We start from the raw sequence: 26,044 nt of genomic DNA, 5'->3' as shown, positions 1-26,044 counted from the left end.
TACTGAAAATGAGTCTAAACAAGACATTTTCTCTCAGGCCATGTAGTCTAGTAGCATTTGAGCTATTGAGTAAATATAGCGAAGCTAATATTATTATTATTTTAATAGTGGTTTCCCACTATTGAAATGTGAAAATGAACAAGGAATTGTTCCATAATTATGTATTGTGTTTGTTCAGATTTATTCATTTTAATATGATTATAAAATACTATGTACTACTCAGTGTGACTGCTTGGTGTCTCACATTAGCCAGTTGTCTGAGCATGCCTATCTTATTTTCAGCAGGGAGCAACACATGCCATGTGCAACAGGACAGCTCCCATCACAATGGGTCGTTCCAGTTTAGATATTTAAATTAAAGATTTAGATGACAGAACATGGATTTACTAACTACAGTTGGAAAATGGTGACCACTGTCTTCGTTTCCTTATCCGGAAAAGCAGGGTAATACTTGTTTGCCTGCAGCATGGGAACCTCCTGAGGGTAGTTGACATTTGAATGGCACTGCGAAGAAGTAACGAACGGATGTGATCAATCACTGTGCAAGCTCCACGTTTTGCAGCTGGGTGAGATGAGAATATCCCTGCCCTGACACATTTGTGTTCGAGAAAGACATTGTAAAAATAGAGAACAAGGAGGGTTGTACGGGGTAAGAAGAGAAAGGGAAAGAGAAGATGTAACAGGAGCAATTACTGCTTTGGGGCTACACGTTCCAACGCCCGTGCCTTCTCGGTTGTTTTTGCATCAGCTTTCGTTGCAATATGCTCAAAGGGACATGCATGGAACCAGATTAAAAACAACCCCCCAAAACTCTCCAGATGAACGTTTTTAGAACTCTGCTCATTTCTCCAGGCCTGTTTACAGAAGCAATGAAATTGCTGAGACCTGCAAGAACAACCGCCCAAGTGCAAAACAGGCATGCTCAAAAGCACTGCCTACTGCTTACTGCCAGCCTGGGGCTGGGGCGTCGAAGCCACCCTGGGAGTCCGCTGGGTGCCCAAGGTCACATGCAGCAAGGGCTCGGAAAGCCCTGGACCGGCAGGTCCCCTGATCCGTCTAAAGCCATGCTGCTTTCTGCCGAAATGCCGCCGGAGGACGCGGAGGCACAGCGGTGCCCAAGCTCCAAGTGCCAGGTTAAACTTAAAGTTAAGAGGAAAAGAGAACAAGAGAAAAAGAGAAAAAGAGACAGCCTAGGCTGAGGCCAGCCACTTCCCTGAGAGCATCCTGGTTCCTGTTCCAACTGTTTGTGTGTTTTTCACAAATATATTGTATTTTATTTATTATGTATTTCATATAAGTGTAGTTCCAGAATAATGGGAAAAAAGAGAAGCCATTGGCGCAGGAACCAGAAGATGCCATTGTGTCTCTAATCACTGACTTAGACCTTCCCGCACCCTCTCGCTTTCTCTCTCCCCTGTTATTTCCCCCCGGGAATGCAAGGGGATCCCCCACGGACCCAACAAGGCAAAGCTCTCTTGCTCTGGTCTGCAACTTGGCCATGCAAACTCTCCCTTGGACTCTGAAGTGAGAATATTAATGTGAGTGCTACAGACATACCATGACACAATTGAGAAAAATCCCAGCTCACATGACTGATGTTGACACTTTGCACAATCACGTCACTTTTCTGGGAGGCCTCGTGCTCAACCAGCAGAGCACGAGTCTGAGGCAACCCAGGGCCACGAGCCCATCAGCTCCCATGGCCCCGGACACTCAGTGCAGGGGAGCTGGGACCAGTCCTGGAGGGGGTTGGCGGGACCCTGGCTGAGCAGCCCTGACCCTCACACTCTGCTCCCACGCTTGAGCCCCTCGTGCAGAACGACCCTCTGCTCAGACCGGGATCCAACACCAAAAGGGACTGTGATCATCACTGAGGCTATGTGGGGTATGCCCTGCCAAGGGAGGCACTGCAACTATTCACCAAGGAAATCTTAGGAACGGTTAACTTTGGACAGAGCTCTTACAGTATTTATTTCATTAATGTTGCAACCTCCAGCAACCATGCTTCTGTTTACGTAAAGAATGTGGATGTATACACAGGCTACTCAAAGCGGAGTACAAAGTCCATCTGCTTTACGTCCAACCACCAATTTGGCTCTCTAGAGATGTGAAACCCAAACTTTTACAGTCTTTGCAGCCAAAAAAGACTGTTTTCTTCTGCACCTCTATATGGTAGGTATGTATCCACTACTCCCAAAATAAACTTAGCTCGAATCTAACTTGAGACAGGAATTGACAGCATGAATCATACTGGTGCAAGCGTCATCTCAGTAATTGGAACATGGATATATGCCTGTGGAAATTATAAAAGTAGCAAATAACTGTATTCCAGAACTAAGGAGAGGAAACTTGGCTCTGCCAAAATCAAAGGAAGCCTTACTTGGCCTTCAGTAATGGCAAGGACTACTCTCATTGCTACTCATTACAGCTGACAGTGTATTTGACTTACTGCACCCATCTGCAGATGGGATTCATTGCATCTAACTTTAGTTATGTAGAAGTTAGGCATCTAGTCTTACCTAATGAATCTTCTCAGCTTCTCTTGCTATAAATGGAATAGGTGAGTACCTCAAGAGGAGGAGGGGCCATCCTATCTATTTCTGAAAGTTGTCCAAGGTCGGGCAGGATAAATCATCTCTCCTAATTCCAATGTCTCTCCACTAATTAGAGAGGCCACTTGGATTTTATTAGACTAAAACAACTAATTTTCACATAGTCAATGATAGCTGTGATGCATCTGACCACATGTGACCTTTACAAAGATTTTAATTTTTACCCTCATTTCAGTTATTTCCAAATATTTGTCACTCTTTTCAAACTGTGATCAACGGTTCATGTCCAGAAGCATTATTGAACTGGTTATGCCTTGTTTTATTAGCATATTATGACAGATAGATGCTTGCTAGAATGCTTCAAAGCACCTCACATAATATTTCCATAAATATAAAATGAATTGAATAATCCATACTGTATCCACATTTTTCTTCACTAACCATGACATGCCAAATTCATCTCCTCTCATGGATCACAATTCAGGTAAGTACAAGCAAGCCAAGAAGACGTTTATTTCATTTTTAATGACTTGAAGATGTCTTGAGGTCCTTTTGGTTATTTGAGAGACAGTATTTCTCAACTGCTTTATTTTATTCATTAAGCTAAGCTACTTGACTTCCTTCTGTGCTCCTTGAATCACTCAAAAGATTCTTAAGAATTCAAAAATGAGATGGTCTCCAGACAATATGTCTTCATATATATTTTTACAATCTGAGAAAAATATAGAGTTTGCAGAGCCATGTGAGGAAATGCAAGAAATAGAGCAACCTGAGCTCGGTTTCCTCGTGCTTATGAGACACAGGGCTTCCCTGTCCCGTATTTTCTGTCATCCAGGAGCTCTTCCTTGCTCCTTCTGACCAGCCAGACCCCACCATTACTTCCACGATCTTCTGCCTGACCCATGCAGGTTTATTTATTTCTTTGCCAGCTGGGACCGCTCTGCACTTCAGCCCATCCGTGGCTCTTGATGGGCCTTCCCTACTCCCACCGGCTCAAGCTCAGAGATAAAAGTAGCCACTCTGGCTGATCCCAAGGTTGACTGCAGTTGACTTTTCTTGCCTAGGAAAAGAGTATGCACAACTCTGCTTCTACCCTGCTTCAGAATAGGAAGATCAGCAAAGGAAATCCTTCTTCCTCATTTGGCGACTTCAGCTTCCTCTGGACTCCAGACTCTTCGTATCAAGGAGCCTCCTCTTCATCCCAGTTCCCTCTTTAGGGACAAGCCCATCCTGAACCAGCCAGTCAGTGCTTGCCATTCCCGTACATCCCCTATCATGATATAGTCAGTAGGATTTGTACCTGTTTGCAACATAATTTGAGTAACGCCTTATCTTTAACAGCACATCCTAAAGCAGAGTGTTTAAAAGACAAAGCTGATGTTTGGTGAGAAGGAGGTAGAGGATGGGTTCTTTTTTACTCAGATCTGAAAATTGAGCACTGGAAAATACCAGAAAAATCAGGATTTCTTCCAGCAAGCAGAGCCTATGTCTGCACATGAAACATGTGGGAGAGAATGCTATCTATGAAGGTTTTATTTGATGAAGAACTGTTTTACTGAGGAAAGTTGATACAAACTTTATAGTCACCCTTCGATACAAATAGAGATGAACCAGGAGGACACGAGGCAGAGGAGCAACCTGTGGTTTATGAAATCAGCTGAGCCGGTCATGGTGAACCGGATCCTGAACACGCATGAAATTTGCTTACGTGGATTTTTATGAAAATGCTTCATTCATGATCTTGGGAAAATTCTGAGAGAACTTGGACCATTGCTAGCATAGAAGCAATGCTAGCTAGTTCAGGTATTAGGAATGCAGGAATAGACATCTTCTCCTGACCAAACTCCTTTGCACATCCAGGGAGAGTGCCAAAAAAAAAAAAAAAAAAAAAAAGATGGCTTCCAAGGTGGGTTTAGCTTCAGCCTGCAACTCAGAAAATCCTTCTAGAGCCTTTCACCTACTTGGCCATGTCCCAGAAAGAACCAGAACAAAAGTGAGAGACCCTGAAGCTTGAAGTCACCCTAAAGTTAGAAGCTGCTCTAAGATTAGAGAGCCAGAAGCGTGAGATAGCTGAAAGCCTGTGAAGCACGCTAAGGATAGCAAGTCAGAAGTAGGAGGCAGCCAAACCAGACATTGAGAAGTCAGAGCTGAGCACTGAAGTTGGATAAGATTTATTGCTCTAGAAGCAAGGTAGGGACTAGCAGCCAAGGGTCTTCTGACCACACTGCTCTAATTTGATTGTCTCTTTCCTAAATAGGGATAATAGCACATCTTTTGATAGAGTGTGCTGTGCACGTAAGGTACCCACAGACCACAAAATACACTTTTCATGCCCCTAGCTCCCAGGGAAAGTCCATCTGTCTGCAGTGTTGTAGACACGGCAGGCAGTAAGCCAGGTTACCGCATATTCAGAGACTCATCCTTGAATTGGCTTTGGCTTACTCCAGTGCTTCCAAACCCCAAAGCTTTGCATTGCATAGACCTGCCACTAGACTGTAGAAATAGCTTAAGTATCAAACTAATGAAAAGGGAGGAGTGAATGACAGTAGCTTTATTGCTGTTATCTCTTTCAAGCACTTCTGCAGCAATATCCTCTAAATCCTTTTAAAATACAGGGTTAGCCAATGCAAGTGCTCCAAACCGTTCCCAGGTACACCTCAGCATCTCAACCACAGTGCTTCGTGGTACTAGAAAATGGATCCAAATGCCTTCCTAATCGTATTAAACACAAGCACCATAGCTTGGGAAATCATAGATCAGCTATTGCTGGGAGATGTTAAAAGGCCTCCAGTAAAATCTCTGGCAAAAATATTTTACAAGATATTCTAGAAGACAGTGGAGAGGTGTGTTTAAGGCATGAGCAAGCCTCTAGTCAAGGGGCAGAATTGATCCTTAGGGAGGACATAATCCCTGTGAAGAAAGAAAAGCTGTTGCTCGGGGCAGGTAAGCATGCCAGGACCTGTTGCTCATGAACTCCAAAGGAGAGAGGAGCAGGCGTAAAGAGGCTGTGAAGGACTACGCAGCATTTAGCCATGCCTGCTAAGTGCCCTGCAGCACGGTGACAGCTGTGACATCCCTGGCCATCCGTGGGCAATCTGGGGTCACAGGGACACACTGCCTGCTTGCAAAAAGCTTTCACTGGTTGGGCAGGCAGAGGACAGACAAGGATTTCTACTGCATTTTCTGTCAGAACCGTAAAAATTGAGCTGGTAGCCACCAAATCTCTGGTTACCTTCTTGCTAGAACTAAAGAAATGTTGTCCACACTTGTTGGTTTGTGCCTGTCACCAATTCTTTGCTATTTTTTTAAGGAGAAGCTATCTGACGGACTTTGCTACTAAAAGCTGTTCACTGTGCAAGTGGCAGAGTATTCTTCACCATATTCAATTGGGTGGTCCCAAAAGAAACACTGCGTGACAGAGAGGCACATTTCATGGTTTTGTTGATTAATGAGTTTGAAAATCATGAGAAATAATACATGTGAATTCTGTACCTTTGCAAACTGGTCTGGTTTGGTGTAACATTCAGTGGTGTTCTTAAGCTCGCATTGCAAAGGTGTGTGCCTGGGAAAGCATATAATTTGGATTTATTGCTGGCCCTTGCTTACCATGAGGAAACCACAAGATACCACGAGAATGCATGAGATTTATCCTGTTCAGCCTTCTGTAGAGATAAGAGGTCAGGGATCTATGGGATCTCACTAAATTTGGGGAAATCATCACTCACTATATTGAAAGGCCTCTAACCATTTAAAGTGTATTTTAGCAACAAAAAGTAGTGTAGAACCAAGACTTCCAAAATTAATTCTTATAAAAAAGCTGGGGAGGTGGGAGATTTTTTGCTGGTTTCCATCCCTGTTAAAAACTGAAGTCTGCCAGTCAGGAGCAGCAAGTAAAACAGGCTGGGAATAACCTGACAGAGCAGATGAGCAGGGAGCGAAAAGGCATGTTGGAGTTAGCAGTCGTAGCCAAATCTAACAGCCTCCAGGGATTACCATAACTAAGAAAGACAGAGGAATAAAGCCCTGTGTGGATGAGCGAAGGCTCAGCACCATAACTGTGTCCAGTCTCTACTTACTAGATACCTAAAACAGGCAAAACATCTCAGCACAGTGGCCGTGAAGGAAGAACGCTGTCAAACCTCTGCTGGAAGTGCCGTCTCAGGAGAAATCTGCATTCATCACTAATGCAGGACTCATGTTTAGGCCACAGTTTTTAAACTGAACAATGCAGCAGCTTTTCAGATCATGGTCGATTAAGTGTTGGCAAGATTGCGTAACTTCATCCGAGCTGCGGATGGCTATGATCAGCAGCAGCTGAAAAGTAGCCAAGAAACATGTGGATTTCTGTTGTAAAGGCTAGAAAAACCAATTTTAACCATTAAAGTGCATAAATGTAAAACTAGAGCAATTGGGATTAATTACAGAGACTATCAGAGTGCAGGAGTGAGTAGTAGTAGGAAAAGGAAGAGGAGAATGCTCTGCAAATCTTTAAAGGCGAAGACCCTTCCTTGTATGGTGGTCTTGCCACAACTCATAAGACAAGTTTGGCCATGAAAAGATTTGCAAATTGTTCTGTGAGTTATACAGAAAATCCTAGCAGACTCCTCCTTTTACTGGGCTCCAGTAAAACTGTAAATCCAAAAAGTAATTTTGTTAAAAGTTTTTCAAAAAGTTTTGAGCTGGTAAGGACCTTGTTGGAGAGTTCTCTCTGTGTTAGCTCAAATTTTAACAAGATGTTTGAATTGTTTACTGAGGTTCCAAACACAGGATGAGGAACTGTGGTTTGGCAGGTGGGAGAAAATGAGGAAAAAATGCCTTTGCTATTTTAAATGAAAAAAATGAACTTTGTGTGGAAAAAATGCACTCAGTTCTGGAGAAGGAAGCTTATACCATTGTATGAATCCAGTGAAATATTACATGTCCTGAAAGATCTTTCCTCTCTAAGGTGGCTTCCCCAGATGACGGGGCACACATCCCTAGTTGCTGCAATGCACTAGTGCTCCAGGACTTTGACGTGAAGGATACTTAAATCACGGGCAGAGTGAACTCAGCAGAAGGTCCACTAGCCCAACAGGAGAGTCCCAGTGCTTTTGCCTCTGATGGACACACCAGCCTATTTCTGAGTCCGTCTTTCTTAGGTAGAACATACCACACGGTCTCTTGACGAGTAGTTTTAGGTTCAGTCACCCCAAACCATTATCACTACAAGGTGGCTGCCATCACGGCTGGTTTCAATCAAAGCCACTAATGTTCTCCCTGCATCAGCATCATTTATGTGAGTGTACGACACACGGTTGCCAACTTGTATAAGATATAGAAATACAAGGTGCTGTGATTGAAGAGGTTTTGGTCAGAACTTGAGCATGGCTCTCCCAGACAGAAGAGAAGGCTTTACCTTATAATAGATTACCGATCTGGAAATGGCTCGTACCACTGTGGTCAACAGTGAAATACAAGGAGGCCTGAGTTGCCCTTCTCACTGCGTTGAACAAGGAGATAGTCTCAGGTAGAAGGCCTGGAAAGAAGATTCGTACCTGAATGGAGCTGCTGCCGGGAACGCAAGGGAAGGAGCTAGGTGTACAAGTAAATATGTGACCTCAGACACAACTGTTTTTCTGAGCGCAACTTGAGGATGTAAGAAGTAGGTCCCTAACCACGTAACTAGGTAACTGTCTAAACAGACTGCCAACTGAATGACAGAGCGAGCGAGCTGGTCTTGGGATAGGTGGAGGGAGTTGTGGTTTTCTTCTGCTTCTCCACAGATGCTTTTATAACCCATGCAAGTGTTTTGTTTGGCTTTTGAAAATGCATCATTTTAGTTAGCTTTGCCTTATCTAGCTTGTGATAAGGATGATGTTAAGATAACTGGTAAACACCAAAACAGAGCAGTTCCTTCAACCAGAATACAGGATCATTCCTGAACTGCCTCACATCCCAAATGGTGTTTGAGTGTCTTCCAAAATAACCAAATAAGATACCTCTACTTAGCTGCTGAGCTAATTCACAAGTTAATAAGGCAGAAACTTTGTGGAAGAAGCACTTTCTGTCGAAAAGTACTACCCTTGGCAAGCCTTAGTATAACGGAGGGAGTTTGAACCCCATCTAGGGGTACGTGTCACACCTGCCATCTTCTGCAACACATGGCCAGGGCTGCAAACGACCCTCAACACACGATCTGGATCAAACTGCCCTGTTCCAGAGCCATCGCAAGTGTGTGGATGCCCCAGTGGCAGGATAAGGCCAAGTTTGTTTTCTGGAGCATTTTATGCATCCCAAGCCACTTGAGTCACACATGTGGACACTCAGTACTTCAGAAGAGGCCTCTCATATGAATTAGCATCACATCAAACACGCTTTCTCAGAAAAATAGAGAGGAATGAAGAAAGAGAGCAAAATTAATGGCCAACTTCAAAAATGTTGGTTTAAGTGAGTTACCAGCTTCCTATTCTCTTCCTCTGTCAGTATTTTCCAGCTTTTGCAACAAAGAAGACAATGTCCCAAGGCAACAATTTCCTTCACTGTACAGCTCTGAGCTCTGAACAATGCACATGAATAAGGCAGAGTCCTTGATAGAAGAAAACAACGCTTTCCGTGTGTCACCTGGGATATCTCTAGCATTCATTGTTTTAGCTAATTGTGTGTGTGTGAAATATATATGTTTATATATGTATGCACATAGGTTGGGGAAAAGTCAGCTATTCAAAATCCTACATGCCCTGGCAGATTTAAAGTGCTATCGAAAGAGCTCAAAAGTATAGGAGCAGGCAGGACCAAAGGGAGTCACAAGACCATGATTTGATTTTGGAAAATCAAATTTCCAATCGCACTAAGAGGCAAACTAGGTACCTCAGCTCTTGCAAAACCCCATGAATCAGATTTTGGTTTTTGTAAAGTTATACCTAAAACCAGAAGTATTTTGAATATAAATTCCAAAGTTTGGAGTAGGATTAGATAAAATATTCTAATGTAAGCCCATGTCTAGTTAATGGATAGAGTTCCTCTCCAGTATTTATCTTTCTACTGCTCTTTCTTTATCACTACTTGATCCCCAGCTAATCTCTACTTCATAACTGAATGTTTTCTGTGCATATCTTAATCAGCTCTGCCTTCCAGGTCAAAGATCAGGGCATATATTTTAAAAGGGTATTTCAGACTAGAGCAGACTCTCAATTGTTATGGCTGTAATATAAATCATTTATGGAGAGAGAATCTTTCTGGCTAATTCTCAGAGATATGCAAATGATAACTTCTGCTTGCTGCATGTTTACAATGCAATAACCATAAATGGAGATAAAATACGAAAAGTCCATGTCCCACAGAGGGAGGGGCGGGCTGATCTCAAAATACGGCTGGCTTGAGAAAGAACAGATAGCTTGCAATAAATATCTAAACTTTTAGGGCAGGTTTTGTTCTTTCGTTCTTTATATAACACAACAATACAAGGAAACCACACAGGAACAGCTGGATCCCAAACATCCCTGTTTGCAGAATGTATGCAAGAAGACGGGGGGCTGCCGGCGGCTCTCGGAGCACGGAGCCGTGCACGCCGCGGGAGGGGGCCCGGCCCGCCGGAGGGAACCTCTCCCGCTCCGGCAGCGGTGCTCGGCCGCCTCGTGGCTCAGCTCCCGCTGAAGCCAATGCGAGCTTTCCTTCAATGGAGCAGAGTTAGGTTAATGCTGAATGTTTTGGAAAACACCATTCCCACTTGCCAGCCTGAGTCCTTTGGGATCTTCCCATCATTAGCTTAATTCAACCATAAATGTTTGGAACAGCGGCCAAGGGATTAAAATCATCAACAAAGTCAATTGCTTTGTTTGTAAATGTTCTTTTGCTTAGTTTTCTGCAATGTAAAAGTTGTTCTATGAACCTTGTTTTGATTCATTTAAACCCCATTTAGTAATCCTGCAGGAAAGAGAGTATTTGTGATGTTTGTGTGATATCTTCCTCCTAAAAAGCATCCCCTACCCTATGAACTTCTAACAGCTTGTCCCAGATTGGGATGGTAAAGGCACTTCTGTTTTACAGAAGTGTGAAATGCTCATATTTCAATTGAGAGTTTAAGAAAAAGAATTGCCAGAATATAATTCTTTTTCCAGAGTTTCTGTAGATGAAGATATGAAGCCTTCAGAAGCGTCTGGCATTGCATTTTTGGAAAGGTACCTTAGCCTGCTTTTATATTTAAAAATTGACTTAGTCTAGAAGCCTCGCATACATTTTCATACTCTGATGCTCATGGAGGTGGAAATTCCAAAAATGAAAAAAAGACTAATTTTAATGGCTCCCGGCGAGTGGCTCTAGGCAGCTCCGGGCAAGGCACAGAGGACCATTCTCTTTGCCCAGCTTGTTCTTGCCTAAGACGGATGGGCTGGAAGATCCACCCATTGGCTTTATGCCCATCTTATGGTCAATTTTTTCTATGCACCTTCTGCACCTTTCACCCCCACAAAAGGGAGGAGGATGGGGCGAGGAGCTCCATGAAAGGGCAGAGGACAGGGCGAGGACCTCCACGAAAGGGGAGAGGATGGGGTGAGGACCTCTGTGAAAAGGAAGATGTGGCGAGGACCTCTGTGACAGGGGAGAGGATGGGGCGAAGACCTTCACGAAAGGGTAAAGGACAGGGCAAGGACCTCTGCGAAAGGGGAGAGGACGGGACGAGGACCTCCACACTCCCACGGCACCAGATAAACCTGACGCACAGTCGCACACCGAAACTTTGGTTGTATTCCCCCTTCCTTTCCCTGGCCACAGCCACAGGCCCCCAACCTGGAGAGGGATGTCAGATCTCTCCTTCAATTATCGTCTCCCATTGTGGTAATTAATCTGCAAAATTGGCTCTCAACGGGGCCAAAAAAAGCTTTAAGACCCGAGGTCGGAAAATGTGCCTCTGCCCATTTTCCCTTTTAGCTCATGCGAACACTTCCCAGCCGTTTGCTATTCCCCACTCTCTTTGTGACTGATAAATGTGCGTTTGTGCACAGGTGATTTTTCCACCTCTCTAGTCACACCAGCTAGTATACCTCCCATCGAGGTAATGGAAAGCATCCACTGCTTATCTCTGAGCAGCACATTAAACAAAGCAACATAATGAGCTGCATTTTGTTGAGGGCTCTCCAGGTCCCCCAAATCCTTCTCAAATGTTATTGTTTATAAAATGTTTGATAAAAAATAAATGATGCTTTCAATTTAAACAAAACCTCACACTGTTACCGGTTTTAATAACAGTTTTGACAGATGAGATTTTCATCATCTGTTTTTTCTTTGTAAAGGCTTCTTCAATAAACTAAAAATGCTTTAAACTAACAGATGTGACTATAAAGTAAGGCTGAGCATGAGACATCAGGAGCTGAGGTTTGTCAAATGCTACAATATATAAATTAATTCCTAGTTTAAGCTTCCACTGAGTATTGGAACATCTATTTTACTCTGCTTTTGGTTACTGAATGGTAAGCTGACCTTGCAAAGGTTTCACACTCAGAGAAATACTGTGCACGAGCAATCTATCTCCCTAAGACTAAAATTATATATGTGTTTTCGGCACTAAATGATGCAGCAATTTATTGATGGTAAGCAAGCCGTATGAAGCTAGACACCTGACGATGGTCTAGTTTCCACCCAAGAGGAGCATTTTTCAGTTCCTTTGAATACTCAGCACTTCTTAAATTCAGGCTTATTATCTGAATGCCAAAATAGGAACCCCGAAGCCTGATTTTAGGCAAAAATTTTAAAACCAGCAACCTGGGTCCCTCTCCAACATTCCTCCACCATTTCTTCAGGTCCGACTCTATTTTGTTTCTCTTATGTTATAAATGTGTCTAGCAGCCATCCCTGAATCAATTTGGAATAATGCTGATGTTTGAATAACTGATAAGCTGGGGGTTTTTTTATCTGTGAAAAGTTCAGAAATGAGAATTTTCAGTGATATTCTGTTTGCTGTAAACAACTTCTATTTACTGATTTGGAGAGGAGTTTTGCTTTGTTTAATGGGCTTTAAGCAATGCAATTTTAAAGGCTTGATTGCTTGTAAACCCTAATACTGTTTGTTTTAAAATTTCTGATATTATTATTTGCATGCTTTGCACGTTTTTCATCAGTCCTGCTTCTCTACTGCTTTGAGCTCTGCAGTGTCCCCAGCACTTTGCCCTGGATGCTGTGGCCACGTCGTCCTGTGCTGCTGACGCTGTCCGCGATGGCCGGGTACAGCGAGGGACAGGGGATTTGGTGCTTTTCTCTGGCTGCAAGGAGTGTTTCTAAAGAAAACCTGACTTTCCATTAGCTCTGCTTTCGGGCCCCCAAAGGCCCCAGCACACAGCACAGACCTGAGCTGCAGCCGTCTGCGGTGGGTGAAATGGCACGACGGGTTTTTGATATCAGTTGCAACGTTGGCTGTTAGCAAGAAGTAAAAGAAGGACGATTAGAGCTGCAAGCGCGAGGCCCCGCAGCTCAAGAGCACAGGTTCGCAGAGGCATTTCCACGACAAACTCCCGCTGGGCAGCTCGGAGACCAGGCAGTAGCAGGGGAAGGGGAGCAGCTTGGGTCACAGCTCTCCGCTGGACAGCAGAAACTTGTCCAAAACTTCTCAAGTCCTCAGGAGTTGAAGTGCAGGTCTCTGCACCATGGTCACCAGCACTCAGGAGAGCACCAGCGTGCCTAGTGCTGGCAGGTTGGATGAGTTACCCCAGGAGCTAAACCCGCAGGCTTTGCAGCTGCTGGGATGATGCCGGCGCCTGGGAAGCAGGCACCGAGGAGGATGTGCACGGACGGCGTTCAGCGTTATGCCATACCCCAGCTATCTTCCGAGCGGTCTTCTCCCATAGGCAATGATCTGGTCGAGGCAGCGAGTCGCATTACAAAGAGGAGGCATACTAGCACCTTAGGATCTGTTCTTCTTTCCACTTCTGCTGATATAAATTAAGTGTAATTAAATGACAAAGGTTGCATTACTGCAAAATCAGTTTATGAGAGTACAAATCTGGTCGCTTAGGCTGATCACACTACTAATGAAAGTAAGGTGTAAAGATGCATCTTCTCAAAGCCTGACTTTTCTGAATGCCATTTTATTCCTCTTCAATATTAAAATTCATTTCAGAGTTGTTTATTCTGGTCTAGGGGGAAAATACTGTGTTTTGTCTGACTGTGTGAAGTGTGCTCAGAGCCTCATCGAATTTGGCCCCTAAGGCCAGTGCTAGAAATAACGAGTCACACGGCCCGCTGCGTGTCACCACACACTTTCCTCAGGAAAGGGCTTCTGGAGCATCGGCTTGCTCCGGAGAACTCATCCATAAGTGTCTCACAATTGGAGGTCAAATCAAGGATGAGCTCTGGCAACAGCTAAACACATACAGAAAGCAAAATTTCTCATCCTGGCCAGAATCCAGCAGAAGCCTAAGTCACAGTTAACTTCATGTTTAATGTCCCGTCGTAAGTAGCCCCACAGAATTTGACACAGTCTTAAAACAATGCTTATGCTCAAGAGGTTTCCTGGAAGAGAGCCTTTGCTAGATGCTGGTCTCATGCAGGATCAGACGGGTCCCCGCTGAAGCCAAAGAGCTGAAGTTTTCCAGCTCCACTGAGGATTGAGTTTGATAGACACTTTTAAACTATTTTAATCCAAGGATAAAAAGGAAGAGTCTCGTTACTCAGTGAGTGATATTTCGTGTCTGATGGGTACCACAGTCTCACAAAACCCATCCTGAACACCAGCCTCTAAATAAGTTATTTTGCAGTGTGTCCTGACTCTGTAGGACATACTGACACTACGTACAACAAACTCATATGATAATGTTCATTGTGCATGTTTTCACCAAATATTTCCAAGTATTGGCTGCTTCCAAATGCACTGCACTGAGATAGAGTATTTCACTGGAAATCAGGTCCTGAGGCAGAGACAATCTGAAAGATCAAGAGCGACAGCCTGGATCACCCAGTGCAGGGAAATTGCTGGTATCTGTGGAGTAACAGCCTCCCTGAAGCACTTTGCCAATGGGCAGGCAGTTTTCCCAAGTTTACTTCAGCTTTGGAGCTACACAGCATCCAGGGTGGGACACAAGATATTGATTTAAGAAATGAAGGATGTGCTCGAAATTAAGGTACCGAATGACTGGCAGCTCAGGAGACCTAAGTGCCTCTTGGTGTATCTGCTTTCATGACAGACACATCAAGTCATTTAATTTTTCTCTCTTGCAGTTCGCATCTACGAATTAAGGATGTTATTTTTTCTCATTGTGCAGACAAAGTAACTAATACAATATGGTCATTACTTCATCTATGTCTCCAGATTTTACTGTAATACAAATAATAATAAAGAATAAATAAGACATAATGGGGTCTTGCCTCATGACTATGCTTCTGCTGAAATACAAAGGCATGCATAAATGAATTAATAATAACCACAACGGTGAAGGTATGTAAATATATTAGCTTAAGATAGAGAAAAAAAGGAGTGGATGAAAGAAAAGTACTGATGTCATAAAAATTCAAAAATAAAATTATTTGGGAGTATTGATTTGCTAAGTGAAAAGTTAAATAAGACTTTGGAAAAGAAATTTTCCAAAAGACACAACTCCACTGAGATCTTCCCTGTCAGATGCAGACAAGGTTCAACAAGGACAAATCCTCAATCTGAGGAGTCTTGGATATTTATGTATATTCTTGAAAAGGTACATTATACTTACCTTTATTTGATGTTTCATTATGGAGTCCCAGAGATTCCACTGAAATAACTTCTCATTGTTATAGTTTTTATACCTTGATATCGCTCTATCTCAGATTCTCTTTTCAAACTCAGAACGCTGTTCATTAAATTCTTTCTTCTGTGGAGCCATAAATGCAGTAATCTAGATCCTGATAAAGGCTTTAAAGTTATCCCACAGGATACTTGCGGTTGGAACTGATGGAACATTAGTGTCAAGGAAGCATATTATTTGAGTCTCAATATAATTAATAAACCCTTTCTCTCCCCCACAGGAATGTGCTAAATCTCCGAGTCTTGTTTGTGTTAGGGAAAAGATTTAGTTACCTCTAACAGAAAAGAGGAAAAAAAAAAGATGAAAAAGGCTTTAAATATTTAACAGTTTAAACCCTACATAAATTGGAGATTTGAATAAAAAATCAGCCCAAGTATATTTGTATGAAACTGGTGAACAGAAGGAATATACATGCTCAGAGGAATAGATTTTATGCCAAACATCAATCAATCCCAGCTTCGAAGCCTATTTATAATACTGTGGGGGTTCTGGACGGTTGCACTTCACACTGTGAGGACCAATCCATGACATTATCTATTGAACAATTGAAGTCTTTACAAATAATTAAAACTCGGTTTGAAAATGGAGATATTTTCCACAGCTTTTGTGTCCATGCACCGGATCATAGATATCTGAGTGTGTAAATAATGACTAGTTAATGTCGAGAGCCTGTAGCATATTCGTCTTGCAATACGGCTTTACCCTGTGTCATTCTGTCTATCTGTCTATTCATCCACTGGCACGGATACGTACTGATTTTCACCTTAGGCGTCCCTCTCCCCTCACCTCCATCCAGGGCAACAGAGTGATGTTCCAGACCCCGAAGCAAAAGGAAAAAAATCATTTTTGCCTGCCGTTGCAAGCTCTCGTCCTCCTCCCAGGCGCCTTTCTCCTTCTCCTTCTCGCTGTAGCACAATGCTTTCCAAACATTTCTATGTCCCCTGGGCCTGTTAATAGAGCCAGGCCAGGCCCCTCTCTGCTGCCCTACTTACACCTAGGAAAACTAGGGCTAATGCTGCAGAAGGCCACATGCATCACTGTTAGAAGCGCAAGACTTATTAGACTTCCTCTCCAGTAAAATATAGGTTGAGAACTGCACAAACTGAGCAACTCTTGAGTTGTTGTTTCAAAATGATGGAGGAGTTGTTGTTTCACGGATGTTTCATGGTATCTCGGACCCTGAGGAACTGCCCTGATCTGCTGGATTTAATCCAGAAACATCCTTGATTAGAATCCCAATGAAAGGAGGTGTTTTTTCTTTCTATAGCTGTGTGAAGAATACCTGCCACCGAAATGTGCTTCACGAGAAGAGGAGTTGTAAAAGAGACGCAAGGAAATCCCTGCCAAAGTTCTGCTTCCGCTTTGTGGTGTACCTCTGCCGGCACGGCTGGCATGCTTCCTTTCACTTTTTATGTAAGAAAAAGAATTTCGTTTATCAATAACTCTGCTCACTTTCAGCAAATAAAGATATTGATTAACTCTATCTTGTGAACCTAATGACCTCAGCTTAATTTGCTATGCTAAACGGCATCTACTTCACCGGCAGCGTTCCTGATGGTTACCCGCCCCCAGGTCTCAGCTGGGGACAGTCTCCAGTGACACTCGCCACGCTCTCGTGCGCAGCTGCAGTGCAGATTGCTGTGCTGCCTCGTCCGTGAAGAACAGCTGTAAACCAACGGAGACGAGGCCAGAACTGGGTCAGCTTTGCCCACTGACACCAACCAAGCAAGGAAACAGTGGAGCTTGGTGGCCCCAAGGATTTTTTGGTTGCTGTAGGTGAAGATCCTACTTCACATCTCCATGGGGCTATGCAGCTGTGACACGCCACGTTGGTCCTTTCAGTCTGGGACCTGAAGATGAGTTGCAGACATCTGTGGCAAATTAAGACTGCCATGGCTCTGTGTTAGTATTCAGAGGCTATACCTATGTGGTGTGCAATAACAGGATGTTTTGTGGCAGAACAGAATCCATCCACAGAGCAAAATAGTTGGTGCTGAGGATCCAGCATCCACACTGTACACATTGCTGGTTTATTTGGATTCCCTCTAGTACGGTGCTATGGACTAAATGCCCGTTGCAGTGACTGGAGTGCCCTAGCCGTGCTTCAGAAGATCATCTTTTATTTAAATATGCAAGAATCTAGTTTTCATGCTCCAAGGTCACTCAGCAGACTGAATCACAATGCCTAAATGTCCAGCACAACTGGATGATTCACTTCAAAAGCACACTATTATATGAGCTAAAATGCCAACGTAGGGGCACTCTGAGAGCTGGAGTCTTGCTATTGATCTGGGCTGGACTGGACTGTTCGACACCAGCAAGCACAGAAACAGAGCAGGACCCAGTGTCCCCGGCATGACTCGTGGTTGGCAATAGCTGCCTATCTTTGAGCTCTCTGTAGGATGAGGAGCACCAGGGACCTTGCTCAGCAGCACAACATCAACCTCTTCGGGTTATGGGAAAACTGAAGTCCAGAGCCAACCTGGAAAGGTAACCTGATCACAACAGGTTTTCTTTCAAACAGATGTGAATTCAGATGTAAGAGAATAGGCGAGGTTCACAATCACGTGGACCAACAATTTCAGGAAGCCCTTGTAGACCTCAGACACAGCTAACGCTGGGATTTCTGCAGGGAAATGTATGTAGGTGCTGGGGCATATGGAGCACAGGACCAGCGGATCTCTAATGATGCAGACTATGCTGTAGACACTGTTCAGCACGAAGACCTCTCATTTCTCTCAGCTTTTCAAGGATATGCTTGCTCTAAACATCAGGGCTGTTCCCTAAAAATTAATGAAACCTTACATGGCTTGAGGTAAGTCAAGTGCATATATACCTTTCCTTGCACCATGGCCTAAGTAAACAATAAAAAGAAAAATAATCTACCTGTCATATCCAGCATGTAGGAATTTCTCAAGGCCACATCTAGTATTAGGTCTTTGAATAATATATGGCACTAGGACTCCCATTTCAAATTAAACCTCCTATAACTTATTTAAATTTTAAAATGATTTAAATTATTTTAGTATTTTTCTTACCAGTACTTCCTTTTTTACAAGCAGCACCCAGCCACAATTAAAACATCCAGATGTTTTAACTAAAGTCAAACTATGAAACAGAGCAAAAATAAAATCCATGAAATACTTGCCAGATTACCACATCTGTTCAGGAAAATACAGTACTAGTTCAAAACAACAACAACAACTACCATTCTCAAGCATGCACAGCATTAAAAAAAGAACAACAAGGGTTTGCACGGAAGATGAAGAGTTTGAAAGCTGAGATTCAGCTATGGAGGTTTAGTATCATTTCATTCCCCTTTGAACGAGGGAGATCCAAGCTTAAGCAACTCCACTGATAAACACCTAGGCCCCGATGCACAAGGCAACTCCAGGACCGTGTGGTTGCTTATCATTAAATAAAAGGCAGAAACCATGGAGGCCAGCGGTGAAAGCCGAGCTGTGCAGGTCCGTGCAGGGCCGCGGAGGTCTGGGACAGCCGGCACGCTGTTCAGCTGGGAGGTGGAAGGAGCGGGAGAAAGCCCTGCCTGAGCAAGGAGGAACCCAAGCAGCTCCTTGGCTGACCTCCCGGGCCAGCCACCACTGCAGGGAATGGGTTGCCATCACCGTGGTCCTTACGGCAAGGGCTGTGGTGATGTGCTGAGTGCTGCCCTCGGGTTTTGGGTGCCTCCAGCAGGTCAGACCAGCCCCTCTGGTCAAACCCTGCCAGGAACGTCGGCAAGATGCCGCCTGCACCAGAAAAGCACAAGTGACCTTGGATGACCTTGGATGCTCAGGCGAGCCCCAGCACCGCTGCTGCAGGACGCACATGACAGAGGAGCCCCAGGGACTTATTCAAGCTTTGTGTCATGAGCCAGGGGCCTACAACCTCTCCAGGGTTTACGCAGAAAAGATGAAGTTCTGCAGCTTGCTATCTTGCTTTTAAGCACCTAAATTCAGCTTAAGCACACATTTTTTCTGTTACTAGAACTGTATCTTTAGTAGCCAGACTGAAGTATAATAGATACAAATCTCCAAACAACCCAGGATTTATAGCACCGGCACCTTAAACTGTTCCAGGAGGGAGAAGAGCAGCCACTAACGCAGATGAAATAGCTCTCTGCAAGGGATAACAAGCGAGCTCTCCAAGCCCACCTGCAGTGGCAGGACTCAAGTGCAAGGCACCAGACCATCAACCTACACAGCACAACAACCTGAGAGCTCATACGGCCTACTTCCCTTCCCTGCTTTCTGCAGCTCATCTGCATGAGCCCTTGGCCTTATGCAATCCTGGAGGACAGAGCCAGCCAGTCCTCATCTTGCTCTAGGTACCCGCCCAGGCACTGGGTCCTCTGGCTGGGGTCGGACCCACCAGCATGAGTGGTGTTCTCACTGGAAAATCAACTCCTTTGGCTGCGGACTAACTGGGTCTCCAAAGAGCCTTGTGTAGGCAGTCAAACTAGAAGGTTGCACCCATAAAAGCGAAGCTTCGGCATCTCTCCAGCATGGGAGCTGCTGCTCTCCAGCCTTTGTGACACCCTATCAGAAAGCTGGCAGCACGTGCCAGACCTGTCCTGGCTCTTCTGCACCTGGCAAACGCGCTATTCCTTCTCGGTCTTCGCTCTTCGCAGCAGGAGGGCCGGCGGCGGGCTCGGCGTGCGCCCCGCGGAGCGCGGCCCGTGGCCGGGGACGCCGGCCGTGGCGATCGCTGCGTGCGGCGGAGCAGCAGAGGGAGCTCAGACACTCCGTTCGGCTGGCTCCAAATGTCACTCCTCAAGACCTTCCGAGCAATTAAACAAAACTCAGCGCAGATCAATCATACAGACATGAGGGTGTGAAATAATGAAGACAAATGTTCTTTAAAGCCTTGTAAGAGTTCCTGCCTGAGCCAGATATCATCCTGAGCGGTATTAGATTATCCAAGTGACCTTAGAGGCATTCAAGTGTCCACATAAGCACATCGAGATAGGAAGGAGCAGGCAGCAATGCAAGAGTCCCGTCACTGGATTCGCCTCTCGGGTTTGGTCCCTTGTTCTTTGAGTAACTCCTTCCCTCAAGTACTGCTGACATCTTGATTTTAATGTGCACGGAGGCAGAGTTCAGAAACGCCGACTTCCCCAGCACGGGTAGTCGCAGGGTTTCCGCTGCCGCCAGAACAAGAGGAATGTTACTTTCTTCAGGGTCCGTCTGTCCTTTTATAAGTGAAATAAATCTTCTACTTTGATAGCGAAAATCCTTCTTAAAAAACTCTTCCCAGATGTGGGACCAATATATTTAGTTTCACTTAAGGTTCCTGAATTCTACGGTCGATGCCGGGCTAGCCTTTCGCTCGTGTTTCCTCATCTGTGCTTTACAGAGGAAACAGGTGGGCTTAAAGCCCTCTAAAGACACCAAAGTGGTTCTTTACAAAGTGACTTGCAAAGCAAAAATGAAAAAAAGATTATTTTTTCCCAGGGATTTTCGAACACATGAATCACAAAAATAATCACATAAATGGCGCAAAGGAAGAAAAGAGATATTAGTCTAAGTCAGCATTTCAGATCTGGTATCCTCACTCCCTACTGCTTTGTTCCTGCTTTACAGGGACGTGACACTGAAGTCTGGATTTCAGCAGGCTGTCCTACTTAGTAGTGGCCTAAACCAAGATCTTAAATCCCTAAGGACTTTGGGAAGTTGGATCTTGGTGAAAACCTTGAGATTTAGGCAGGTTATGATGTCATTCACAAAGAACTGAACACATAACACGTATTTTTTGTGCATTAAGGATGAAAGTAAGTAGTACTGGAGAACAGACATGACAGCAGCTGAGGGCGGGCACTGATGGGTCTTAGCTGGCTTGAGCAGCCTCCCTGGGCACCAGCCCCTACCCTGGTCCAACCAGCCTGGCCATCTCTGGAGCCATAGGTCCTGCTTCTCCCCACCACAGAGCAGCCCCAGTGCACACAGGCTGAACTATAATTTCATATGTGTCTTCAGAACTGTCCAGAAAATTCTCCTGGAGCAGCACAAGATGTCCGCGTTGTCTTCTGAGGATGTGGATCTGAAGAAACCTCACAAACGCTGCTAGCATCATGTCTTCTGCGTGAGAGCCAACTCGGCAGCCTGGTCTCCTCTGCTAGAGCAGTTCTTGAGACCACTAGAGCTTTTACCCAGGAAACAGAAAATCTTGGCTCTTCTGAAGCAATCCAGATCTCCATGTTCCACCTCTAAGAAAACAGATGCAGTGTCAAGTAAGAAAATATACTGGCATCTTTCTTTCTTTCTAAGCTAAGCCAAATATGCAAGATTTTTTGAAGCAGAAAGGGAAAAGCAAGTGTGACCCTAGCCCAAGTGGTTAGAGCCCTCAGTTTAGACAAGACTTTACACTGGGTTTTGCTGTAGCAGTTCTTTGTATTTTTCACTGACGAGTCTTTACACGAGAACAAAAAATACCCCTGGGAGCAGCAACCAGGATTCAAGTCAGGACCTATAACCTCGACAGCTGAGTTCAAGACTTCCCTTTCCTTGCTCGTTCCTAATTGTGCGGCTCCTGCGTCCTTATCCTGACAAATAAGATCAGCCGTGAGCACACGTGTTGGCTGGGGGGAGAAGGAAGAACTCAGTGGGCAGCCCTGTATGTTGGAGCAGGCTTTCTCTGCATGTCTGCAGGCCCTTTTACGCAGAGTTTTGCAGAGGGTTTGGCTTCAGGTGCACATCGCACATTACACTGGGGAGTTGGCTGTTATGTCTTGAACTGAAACAAAAGTGGCATAAAGTCAGCTTAATTTCTGTGCTTTTACTAATGTGGGAAAAGAGGAAACTGGCTTCTTCCTTGGAAGAAATGCTGAAGCTCTTTCATAATTTATATAATGACATTTGATATTACGGTGATGAGTGCCTGAGAAATACATATGATAATCATTATAATCAAGCACATGTGTCTGGAGAGTGTAATAGGTACATTCTATAAATTGGAAAATAAACATGTGTTAAGGTAAGACTTCTAATATTAATTTCCATTTTTAGAAAGTAAGGTCCCAGATCCAACTACAGATTAGAGAGTCACAGTGAGGCTTTAAATGGGAGAGATGCCTAAATCCAGAATCGCAGCCCACAGCCCTCCTGCTCAGCTGTTGCTAACCCTGAAGCCAACCAAGCTCATTTGTTGACTCCGTCTGTGAAGCGCTTTAGTTGCTCGACCACCAAAATTTCTCTGTAATTGAGGTATTCCCCCATGTACTTCTCTCCACTCAACGGAGTCATGCCAACGGGCGCGCCAGGACGTGCCACCATGCTCCTTCCGAAGGTGATCAGGCTGCTTCTCCTTGCTCTCCAATGCTTTATTAACCTTTTCTGGGGTGAGAACTTGGCTTTCCCCACAGAGCGGCTGTTTCAGCCCGTTGGCAGGGCAGCTTGTCCTGCTCGGTGTCAAACACTGATTTCTGCTGTTTTTAACAGCAGCTTTCCCTTGGTCGAGCTCTGGACTACCACTGCGGGGACCGTCCTCTGCACCCCAGGGGGGCTGGGAGTTCAGACACCTCCGCTGTGCGGGGCGGTTCCCTATTCAGGATGCTGCTTTGGCTCGTCCCCTTCTGGAGCTCCTCATCTTTTCCGTATTAACCAAAATGCCTAAATCGGGGTTCAGGCTTTCGTATGGGCAGCCACGTGCCTGAAGAGCAGGTACTGCACCGCTTAGCAGGGTGTCACCCGCCCTCCTTTTCTTGTCCGGGTCTCTGTAAGCGCAACCTCAGTTTATCTTTCTGTGCTCAAGCACAATTTTGCCTTTACGGTTAAATGCAAACACACAAATGTGCTGTAGCACATACAATTTAGCAGCAAGTAATTGGAGGCCACTTGTAAAAAATAGCTATTAATTATAAATAACAGGCCTGACTCACCTCCGTGCTACCGCAGCCTTGCACTGATGTAATGCCACTGAAAGCAGCAGAATTACTCTAAAGCAAAAGTAGGGCAATGCAGTGCTGAATGAGGCACATTACATTCTTTTTGAATGGAATAAAAAAGAATTTCACTTTATGGACCTTTCAGGCAAGTCCAACAGCTGTTGTAAATCAGAGTAGCCCCACTGGCTTCAGTGGATCTACTGCAATTTATAGCAGCTGGGAATCTGGCCTTATACTCCACAGATAGGTACTGGATTTTACCATCAACAGTTTAATCCTATAAGTAGGGATTTATTACAGAAAGGAAAATATGAATAACTGTAAACAGCATGTACGATGTCATATTTGAAAAAGAGTAAAAGAATAATGTTAGGAGGTGCATAATAACTCTTAAGAAACAGATTTTATATAATAAAGCCCGAACAAGCAGGCGCTGGGGTTATTCGGTCCCCTGAACTACGGAATTTACCAAAAAATGTTGGTCCTTGACTGGAGTGTTGGGAAGATGAAAGACACTGTGTTTCTACCACACTACACAGCCTATTGATTTTATAAGTCATCAATGTATATTGTCTGTCTATACTATTAACAGGACAAGCAGGAGGTGCGCATAGTCATTTGACTGCAAAAGCCAGTTGTCCCATGCTGTGCCCTATGGGAAGCCACTGATTCTTACACTTGGAGCAGGGACAATGCAACTTAATCAGACTGACAGGAAACAGGCAGCAATTACAGTGTGCAGCTACATCTGCTGGGTTCCACTTCACTGAAGGAAGAGTTATCTCAATTTTAATGTACATCCCTTTTTCATGTTTCATTTAACCTCTGCTGTATTATTAAACACATCAAAATATAATGACAGTCGTTAAAAAAGAAAAAGAGAGCATTTTGGAAATTTTGGACTCTCCCCTTCATCTGTAATTTAGCAGTATCGGTTTTACTTTCCTGTAACATTCTGCAGCAGTGGAAGCCTAATTTAATATATAGTTTTGTTTGTTTTAAATAGCAAGTACAGACCCAATCCTACTTCTTGCGAAGTCAATGGTAAAATAGCTACTGATGCACTGAACGCAAGATGTGACCTGCTGATACTAAGTCTTATTAATTTAGACGGTGGAGTGAAGCCTTCCCAACAGTTCGTTCATTTTCACAAATTGTCTCGCTAACCTTGAACGGCTCTTATTGCTAGCGTCTCAGCAGCAAAGGAAGCAGTCTGAATTCTCCAAAGCTGCCGCGCAAAAACTGGGGGAAGGGGAGCCAAACCTGCCTCGCGGAAGATAAGGGCAGCTGCACCGCGGGCTTTGTGCGTTGAGCAGACAAGGGGTGCGCGGAGCCGGGGCGGGCAGTCAGGGACAAAGCCCACCGGCACACGGAGCCGCTGGCGTGGGCCACCCGGAGAGCCCCTCATGCTCACCAAGTCTCACTGAGAGCGTGCCTGAGCCCGGGGACACCCCGTGCTCACCCGTCTGAACATCAGACACCTCCATCCACATGGAGGGTAAGCCAGTATTATCCTCGTTTTCGCAGCAGATACAAGCTGGGGCTCAGGAGTGAGCTGAGAGGAGTGACTGGGCTGGAAATGGGACGAGGAGTTTAGAGTCTCAGTTCTATGTGAAATATCAAAAATCTTTCCTGCTGTTATTCTTGCAGTTTCCCCTCTTGCTTTCTCTTTGCCCTCTATGCTTGACTCTCTTGGGTCCAGCCCTTTCAAACCAGCTTCCCTTCACCATTGTCGCCTTCTAATTCAGACTTGTAAACAAAACTGCCTAAAAAGTTGCATATATTTCCCTTACTTATACACACGCCTATGGAAATACGGTCCTTGGTCCCAGCTGGAGATAACGGAGCTCTGTATGGTACATGTGATCTGCCCTGGCCGAGTTTGCGAGGAGCATGGAGACAACCCTACTGCCGCTGGAGAGCACCCGGGGTTGTACCCTAAGACCCCACCCCGGCTGAAATCATTAGCAGCTGTGTCCCGTGCCAGGACGGGTTGGGCTTGCTAGGACGTCGGGATGCCATCGCTCAGGTTGCCGATCGCAGGCAAAAAACCCGTTCTGACGGCTCCCGGCCACCAGCGCTCCCAGCTCGAGCGCCTGCCTGGCCCCTCTGCCCATCAGTCCAGCCCACCAACCCAGCACAAAGCAATCCTGGCGGAGTTTTTTCTGCGCTGACTTTCCACGGCTGCTGCAGATTGTGTGGGCTTACAGAAAGATCTGGTGAGCAGCAGAAGCAGCGCAAAGCAAGCAGGGTATGCAGCAAAGCAGGGAGGGAGGGAGGAGGATTCACCCCTGCTGGCTGTGATAATCCTCTAGGACAACTCACTGGGTCTCCTGAAGCCATAAGCTCAGTTTTCCTATGTTTTGCCAGCTGAATTAAAGAGCTGCATGCAAAGGACTCATGTGGCAAAGTACTGCATCTGCGTCACGTAGCAGGGTGTCTCACCAGCAGCACGCAGTGCTTGATACAGCCGTGCTACCAGGAACAGCCACGTATACTCCAAAAGTTGTGTTTCTCACTGGGGGATCTCAAAGTACTCTGAAGAGAAAAATGCTCTTCTACTAACTTGCCACAGCTCTCTGCTGAGGATTTCAGCCATCAAGATCAGATCTGTCGAGGAAATCTTTGCACTGAACTCCAGGCAAAAGAGCTGGGGTTAAGGGAATGACAGTGAAGAACAGCCTTTCTCTCTTGGCTTTCCTTCTCCACTCCATGGCCGGCTTCTTCACCCAACCCAACCTGCTGTGTCTCATGGTAGGCTTGGTGCTCCTGGTGCATTTCCTGGGGGAAGGAGAAACTATGGGGATATATCATAACCCGTGTCTCCTGGACCACTGGTGCACAAAGAAGCATACCATCACACCATC

General features: G+C 44.9%; 1 long non-coding RNA gene across 5 annotated transcripts in view; it reads right to left on the bottom strand.

Moving 5' to 3' along the window:
- Window positions 1-1,941: 1,941 nt before the first annotated feature.
- Window positions 1,942-26,044, bottom strand: part of LOC112985192 (uncharacterized) — a 64,747-nt gene continuing 40,644 nt past the window's right edge. For all 5 annotated transcript variants that reach the window (XR_010385845.1, XR_010385843.1, XR_010385842.1 and 2 more), the window contains 2 exons: window positions 15,224-21,500; window positions 1,942-14,441 (listed from right to left, as the gene is read on the bottom strand). This is a non-coding gene — a long non-coding RNA (uncharacterized LOC112985192). The remainder of the gene's footprint in view (window positions 14,442-15,223; window positions 21,501-26,044) is intronic.

This window comes from Dromaius novaehollandiae, chromosome W (genome assembly GCF_036370855.1).
Source record: "Dromaius novaehollandiae isolate bDroNov1 chromosome W, bDroNov1.hap1, whole genome shotgun sequence".
NCBI classification, from domain to species: domain Eukaryota; kingdom Metazoa; phylum Chordata; class Aves; order Casuariiformes; family Dromaiidae; genus Dromaius; species Dromaius novaehollandiae.
This window is presented reverse-complemented; position numbering and strand designations above follow the sequence as displayed.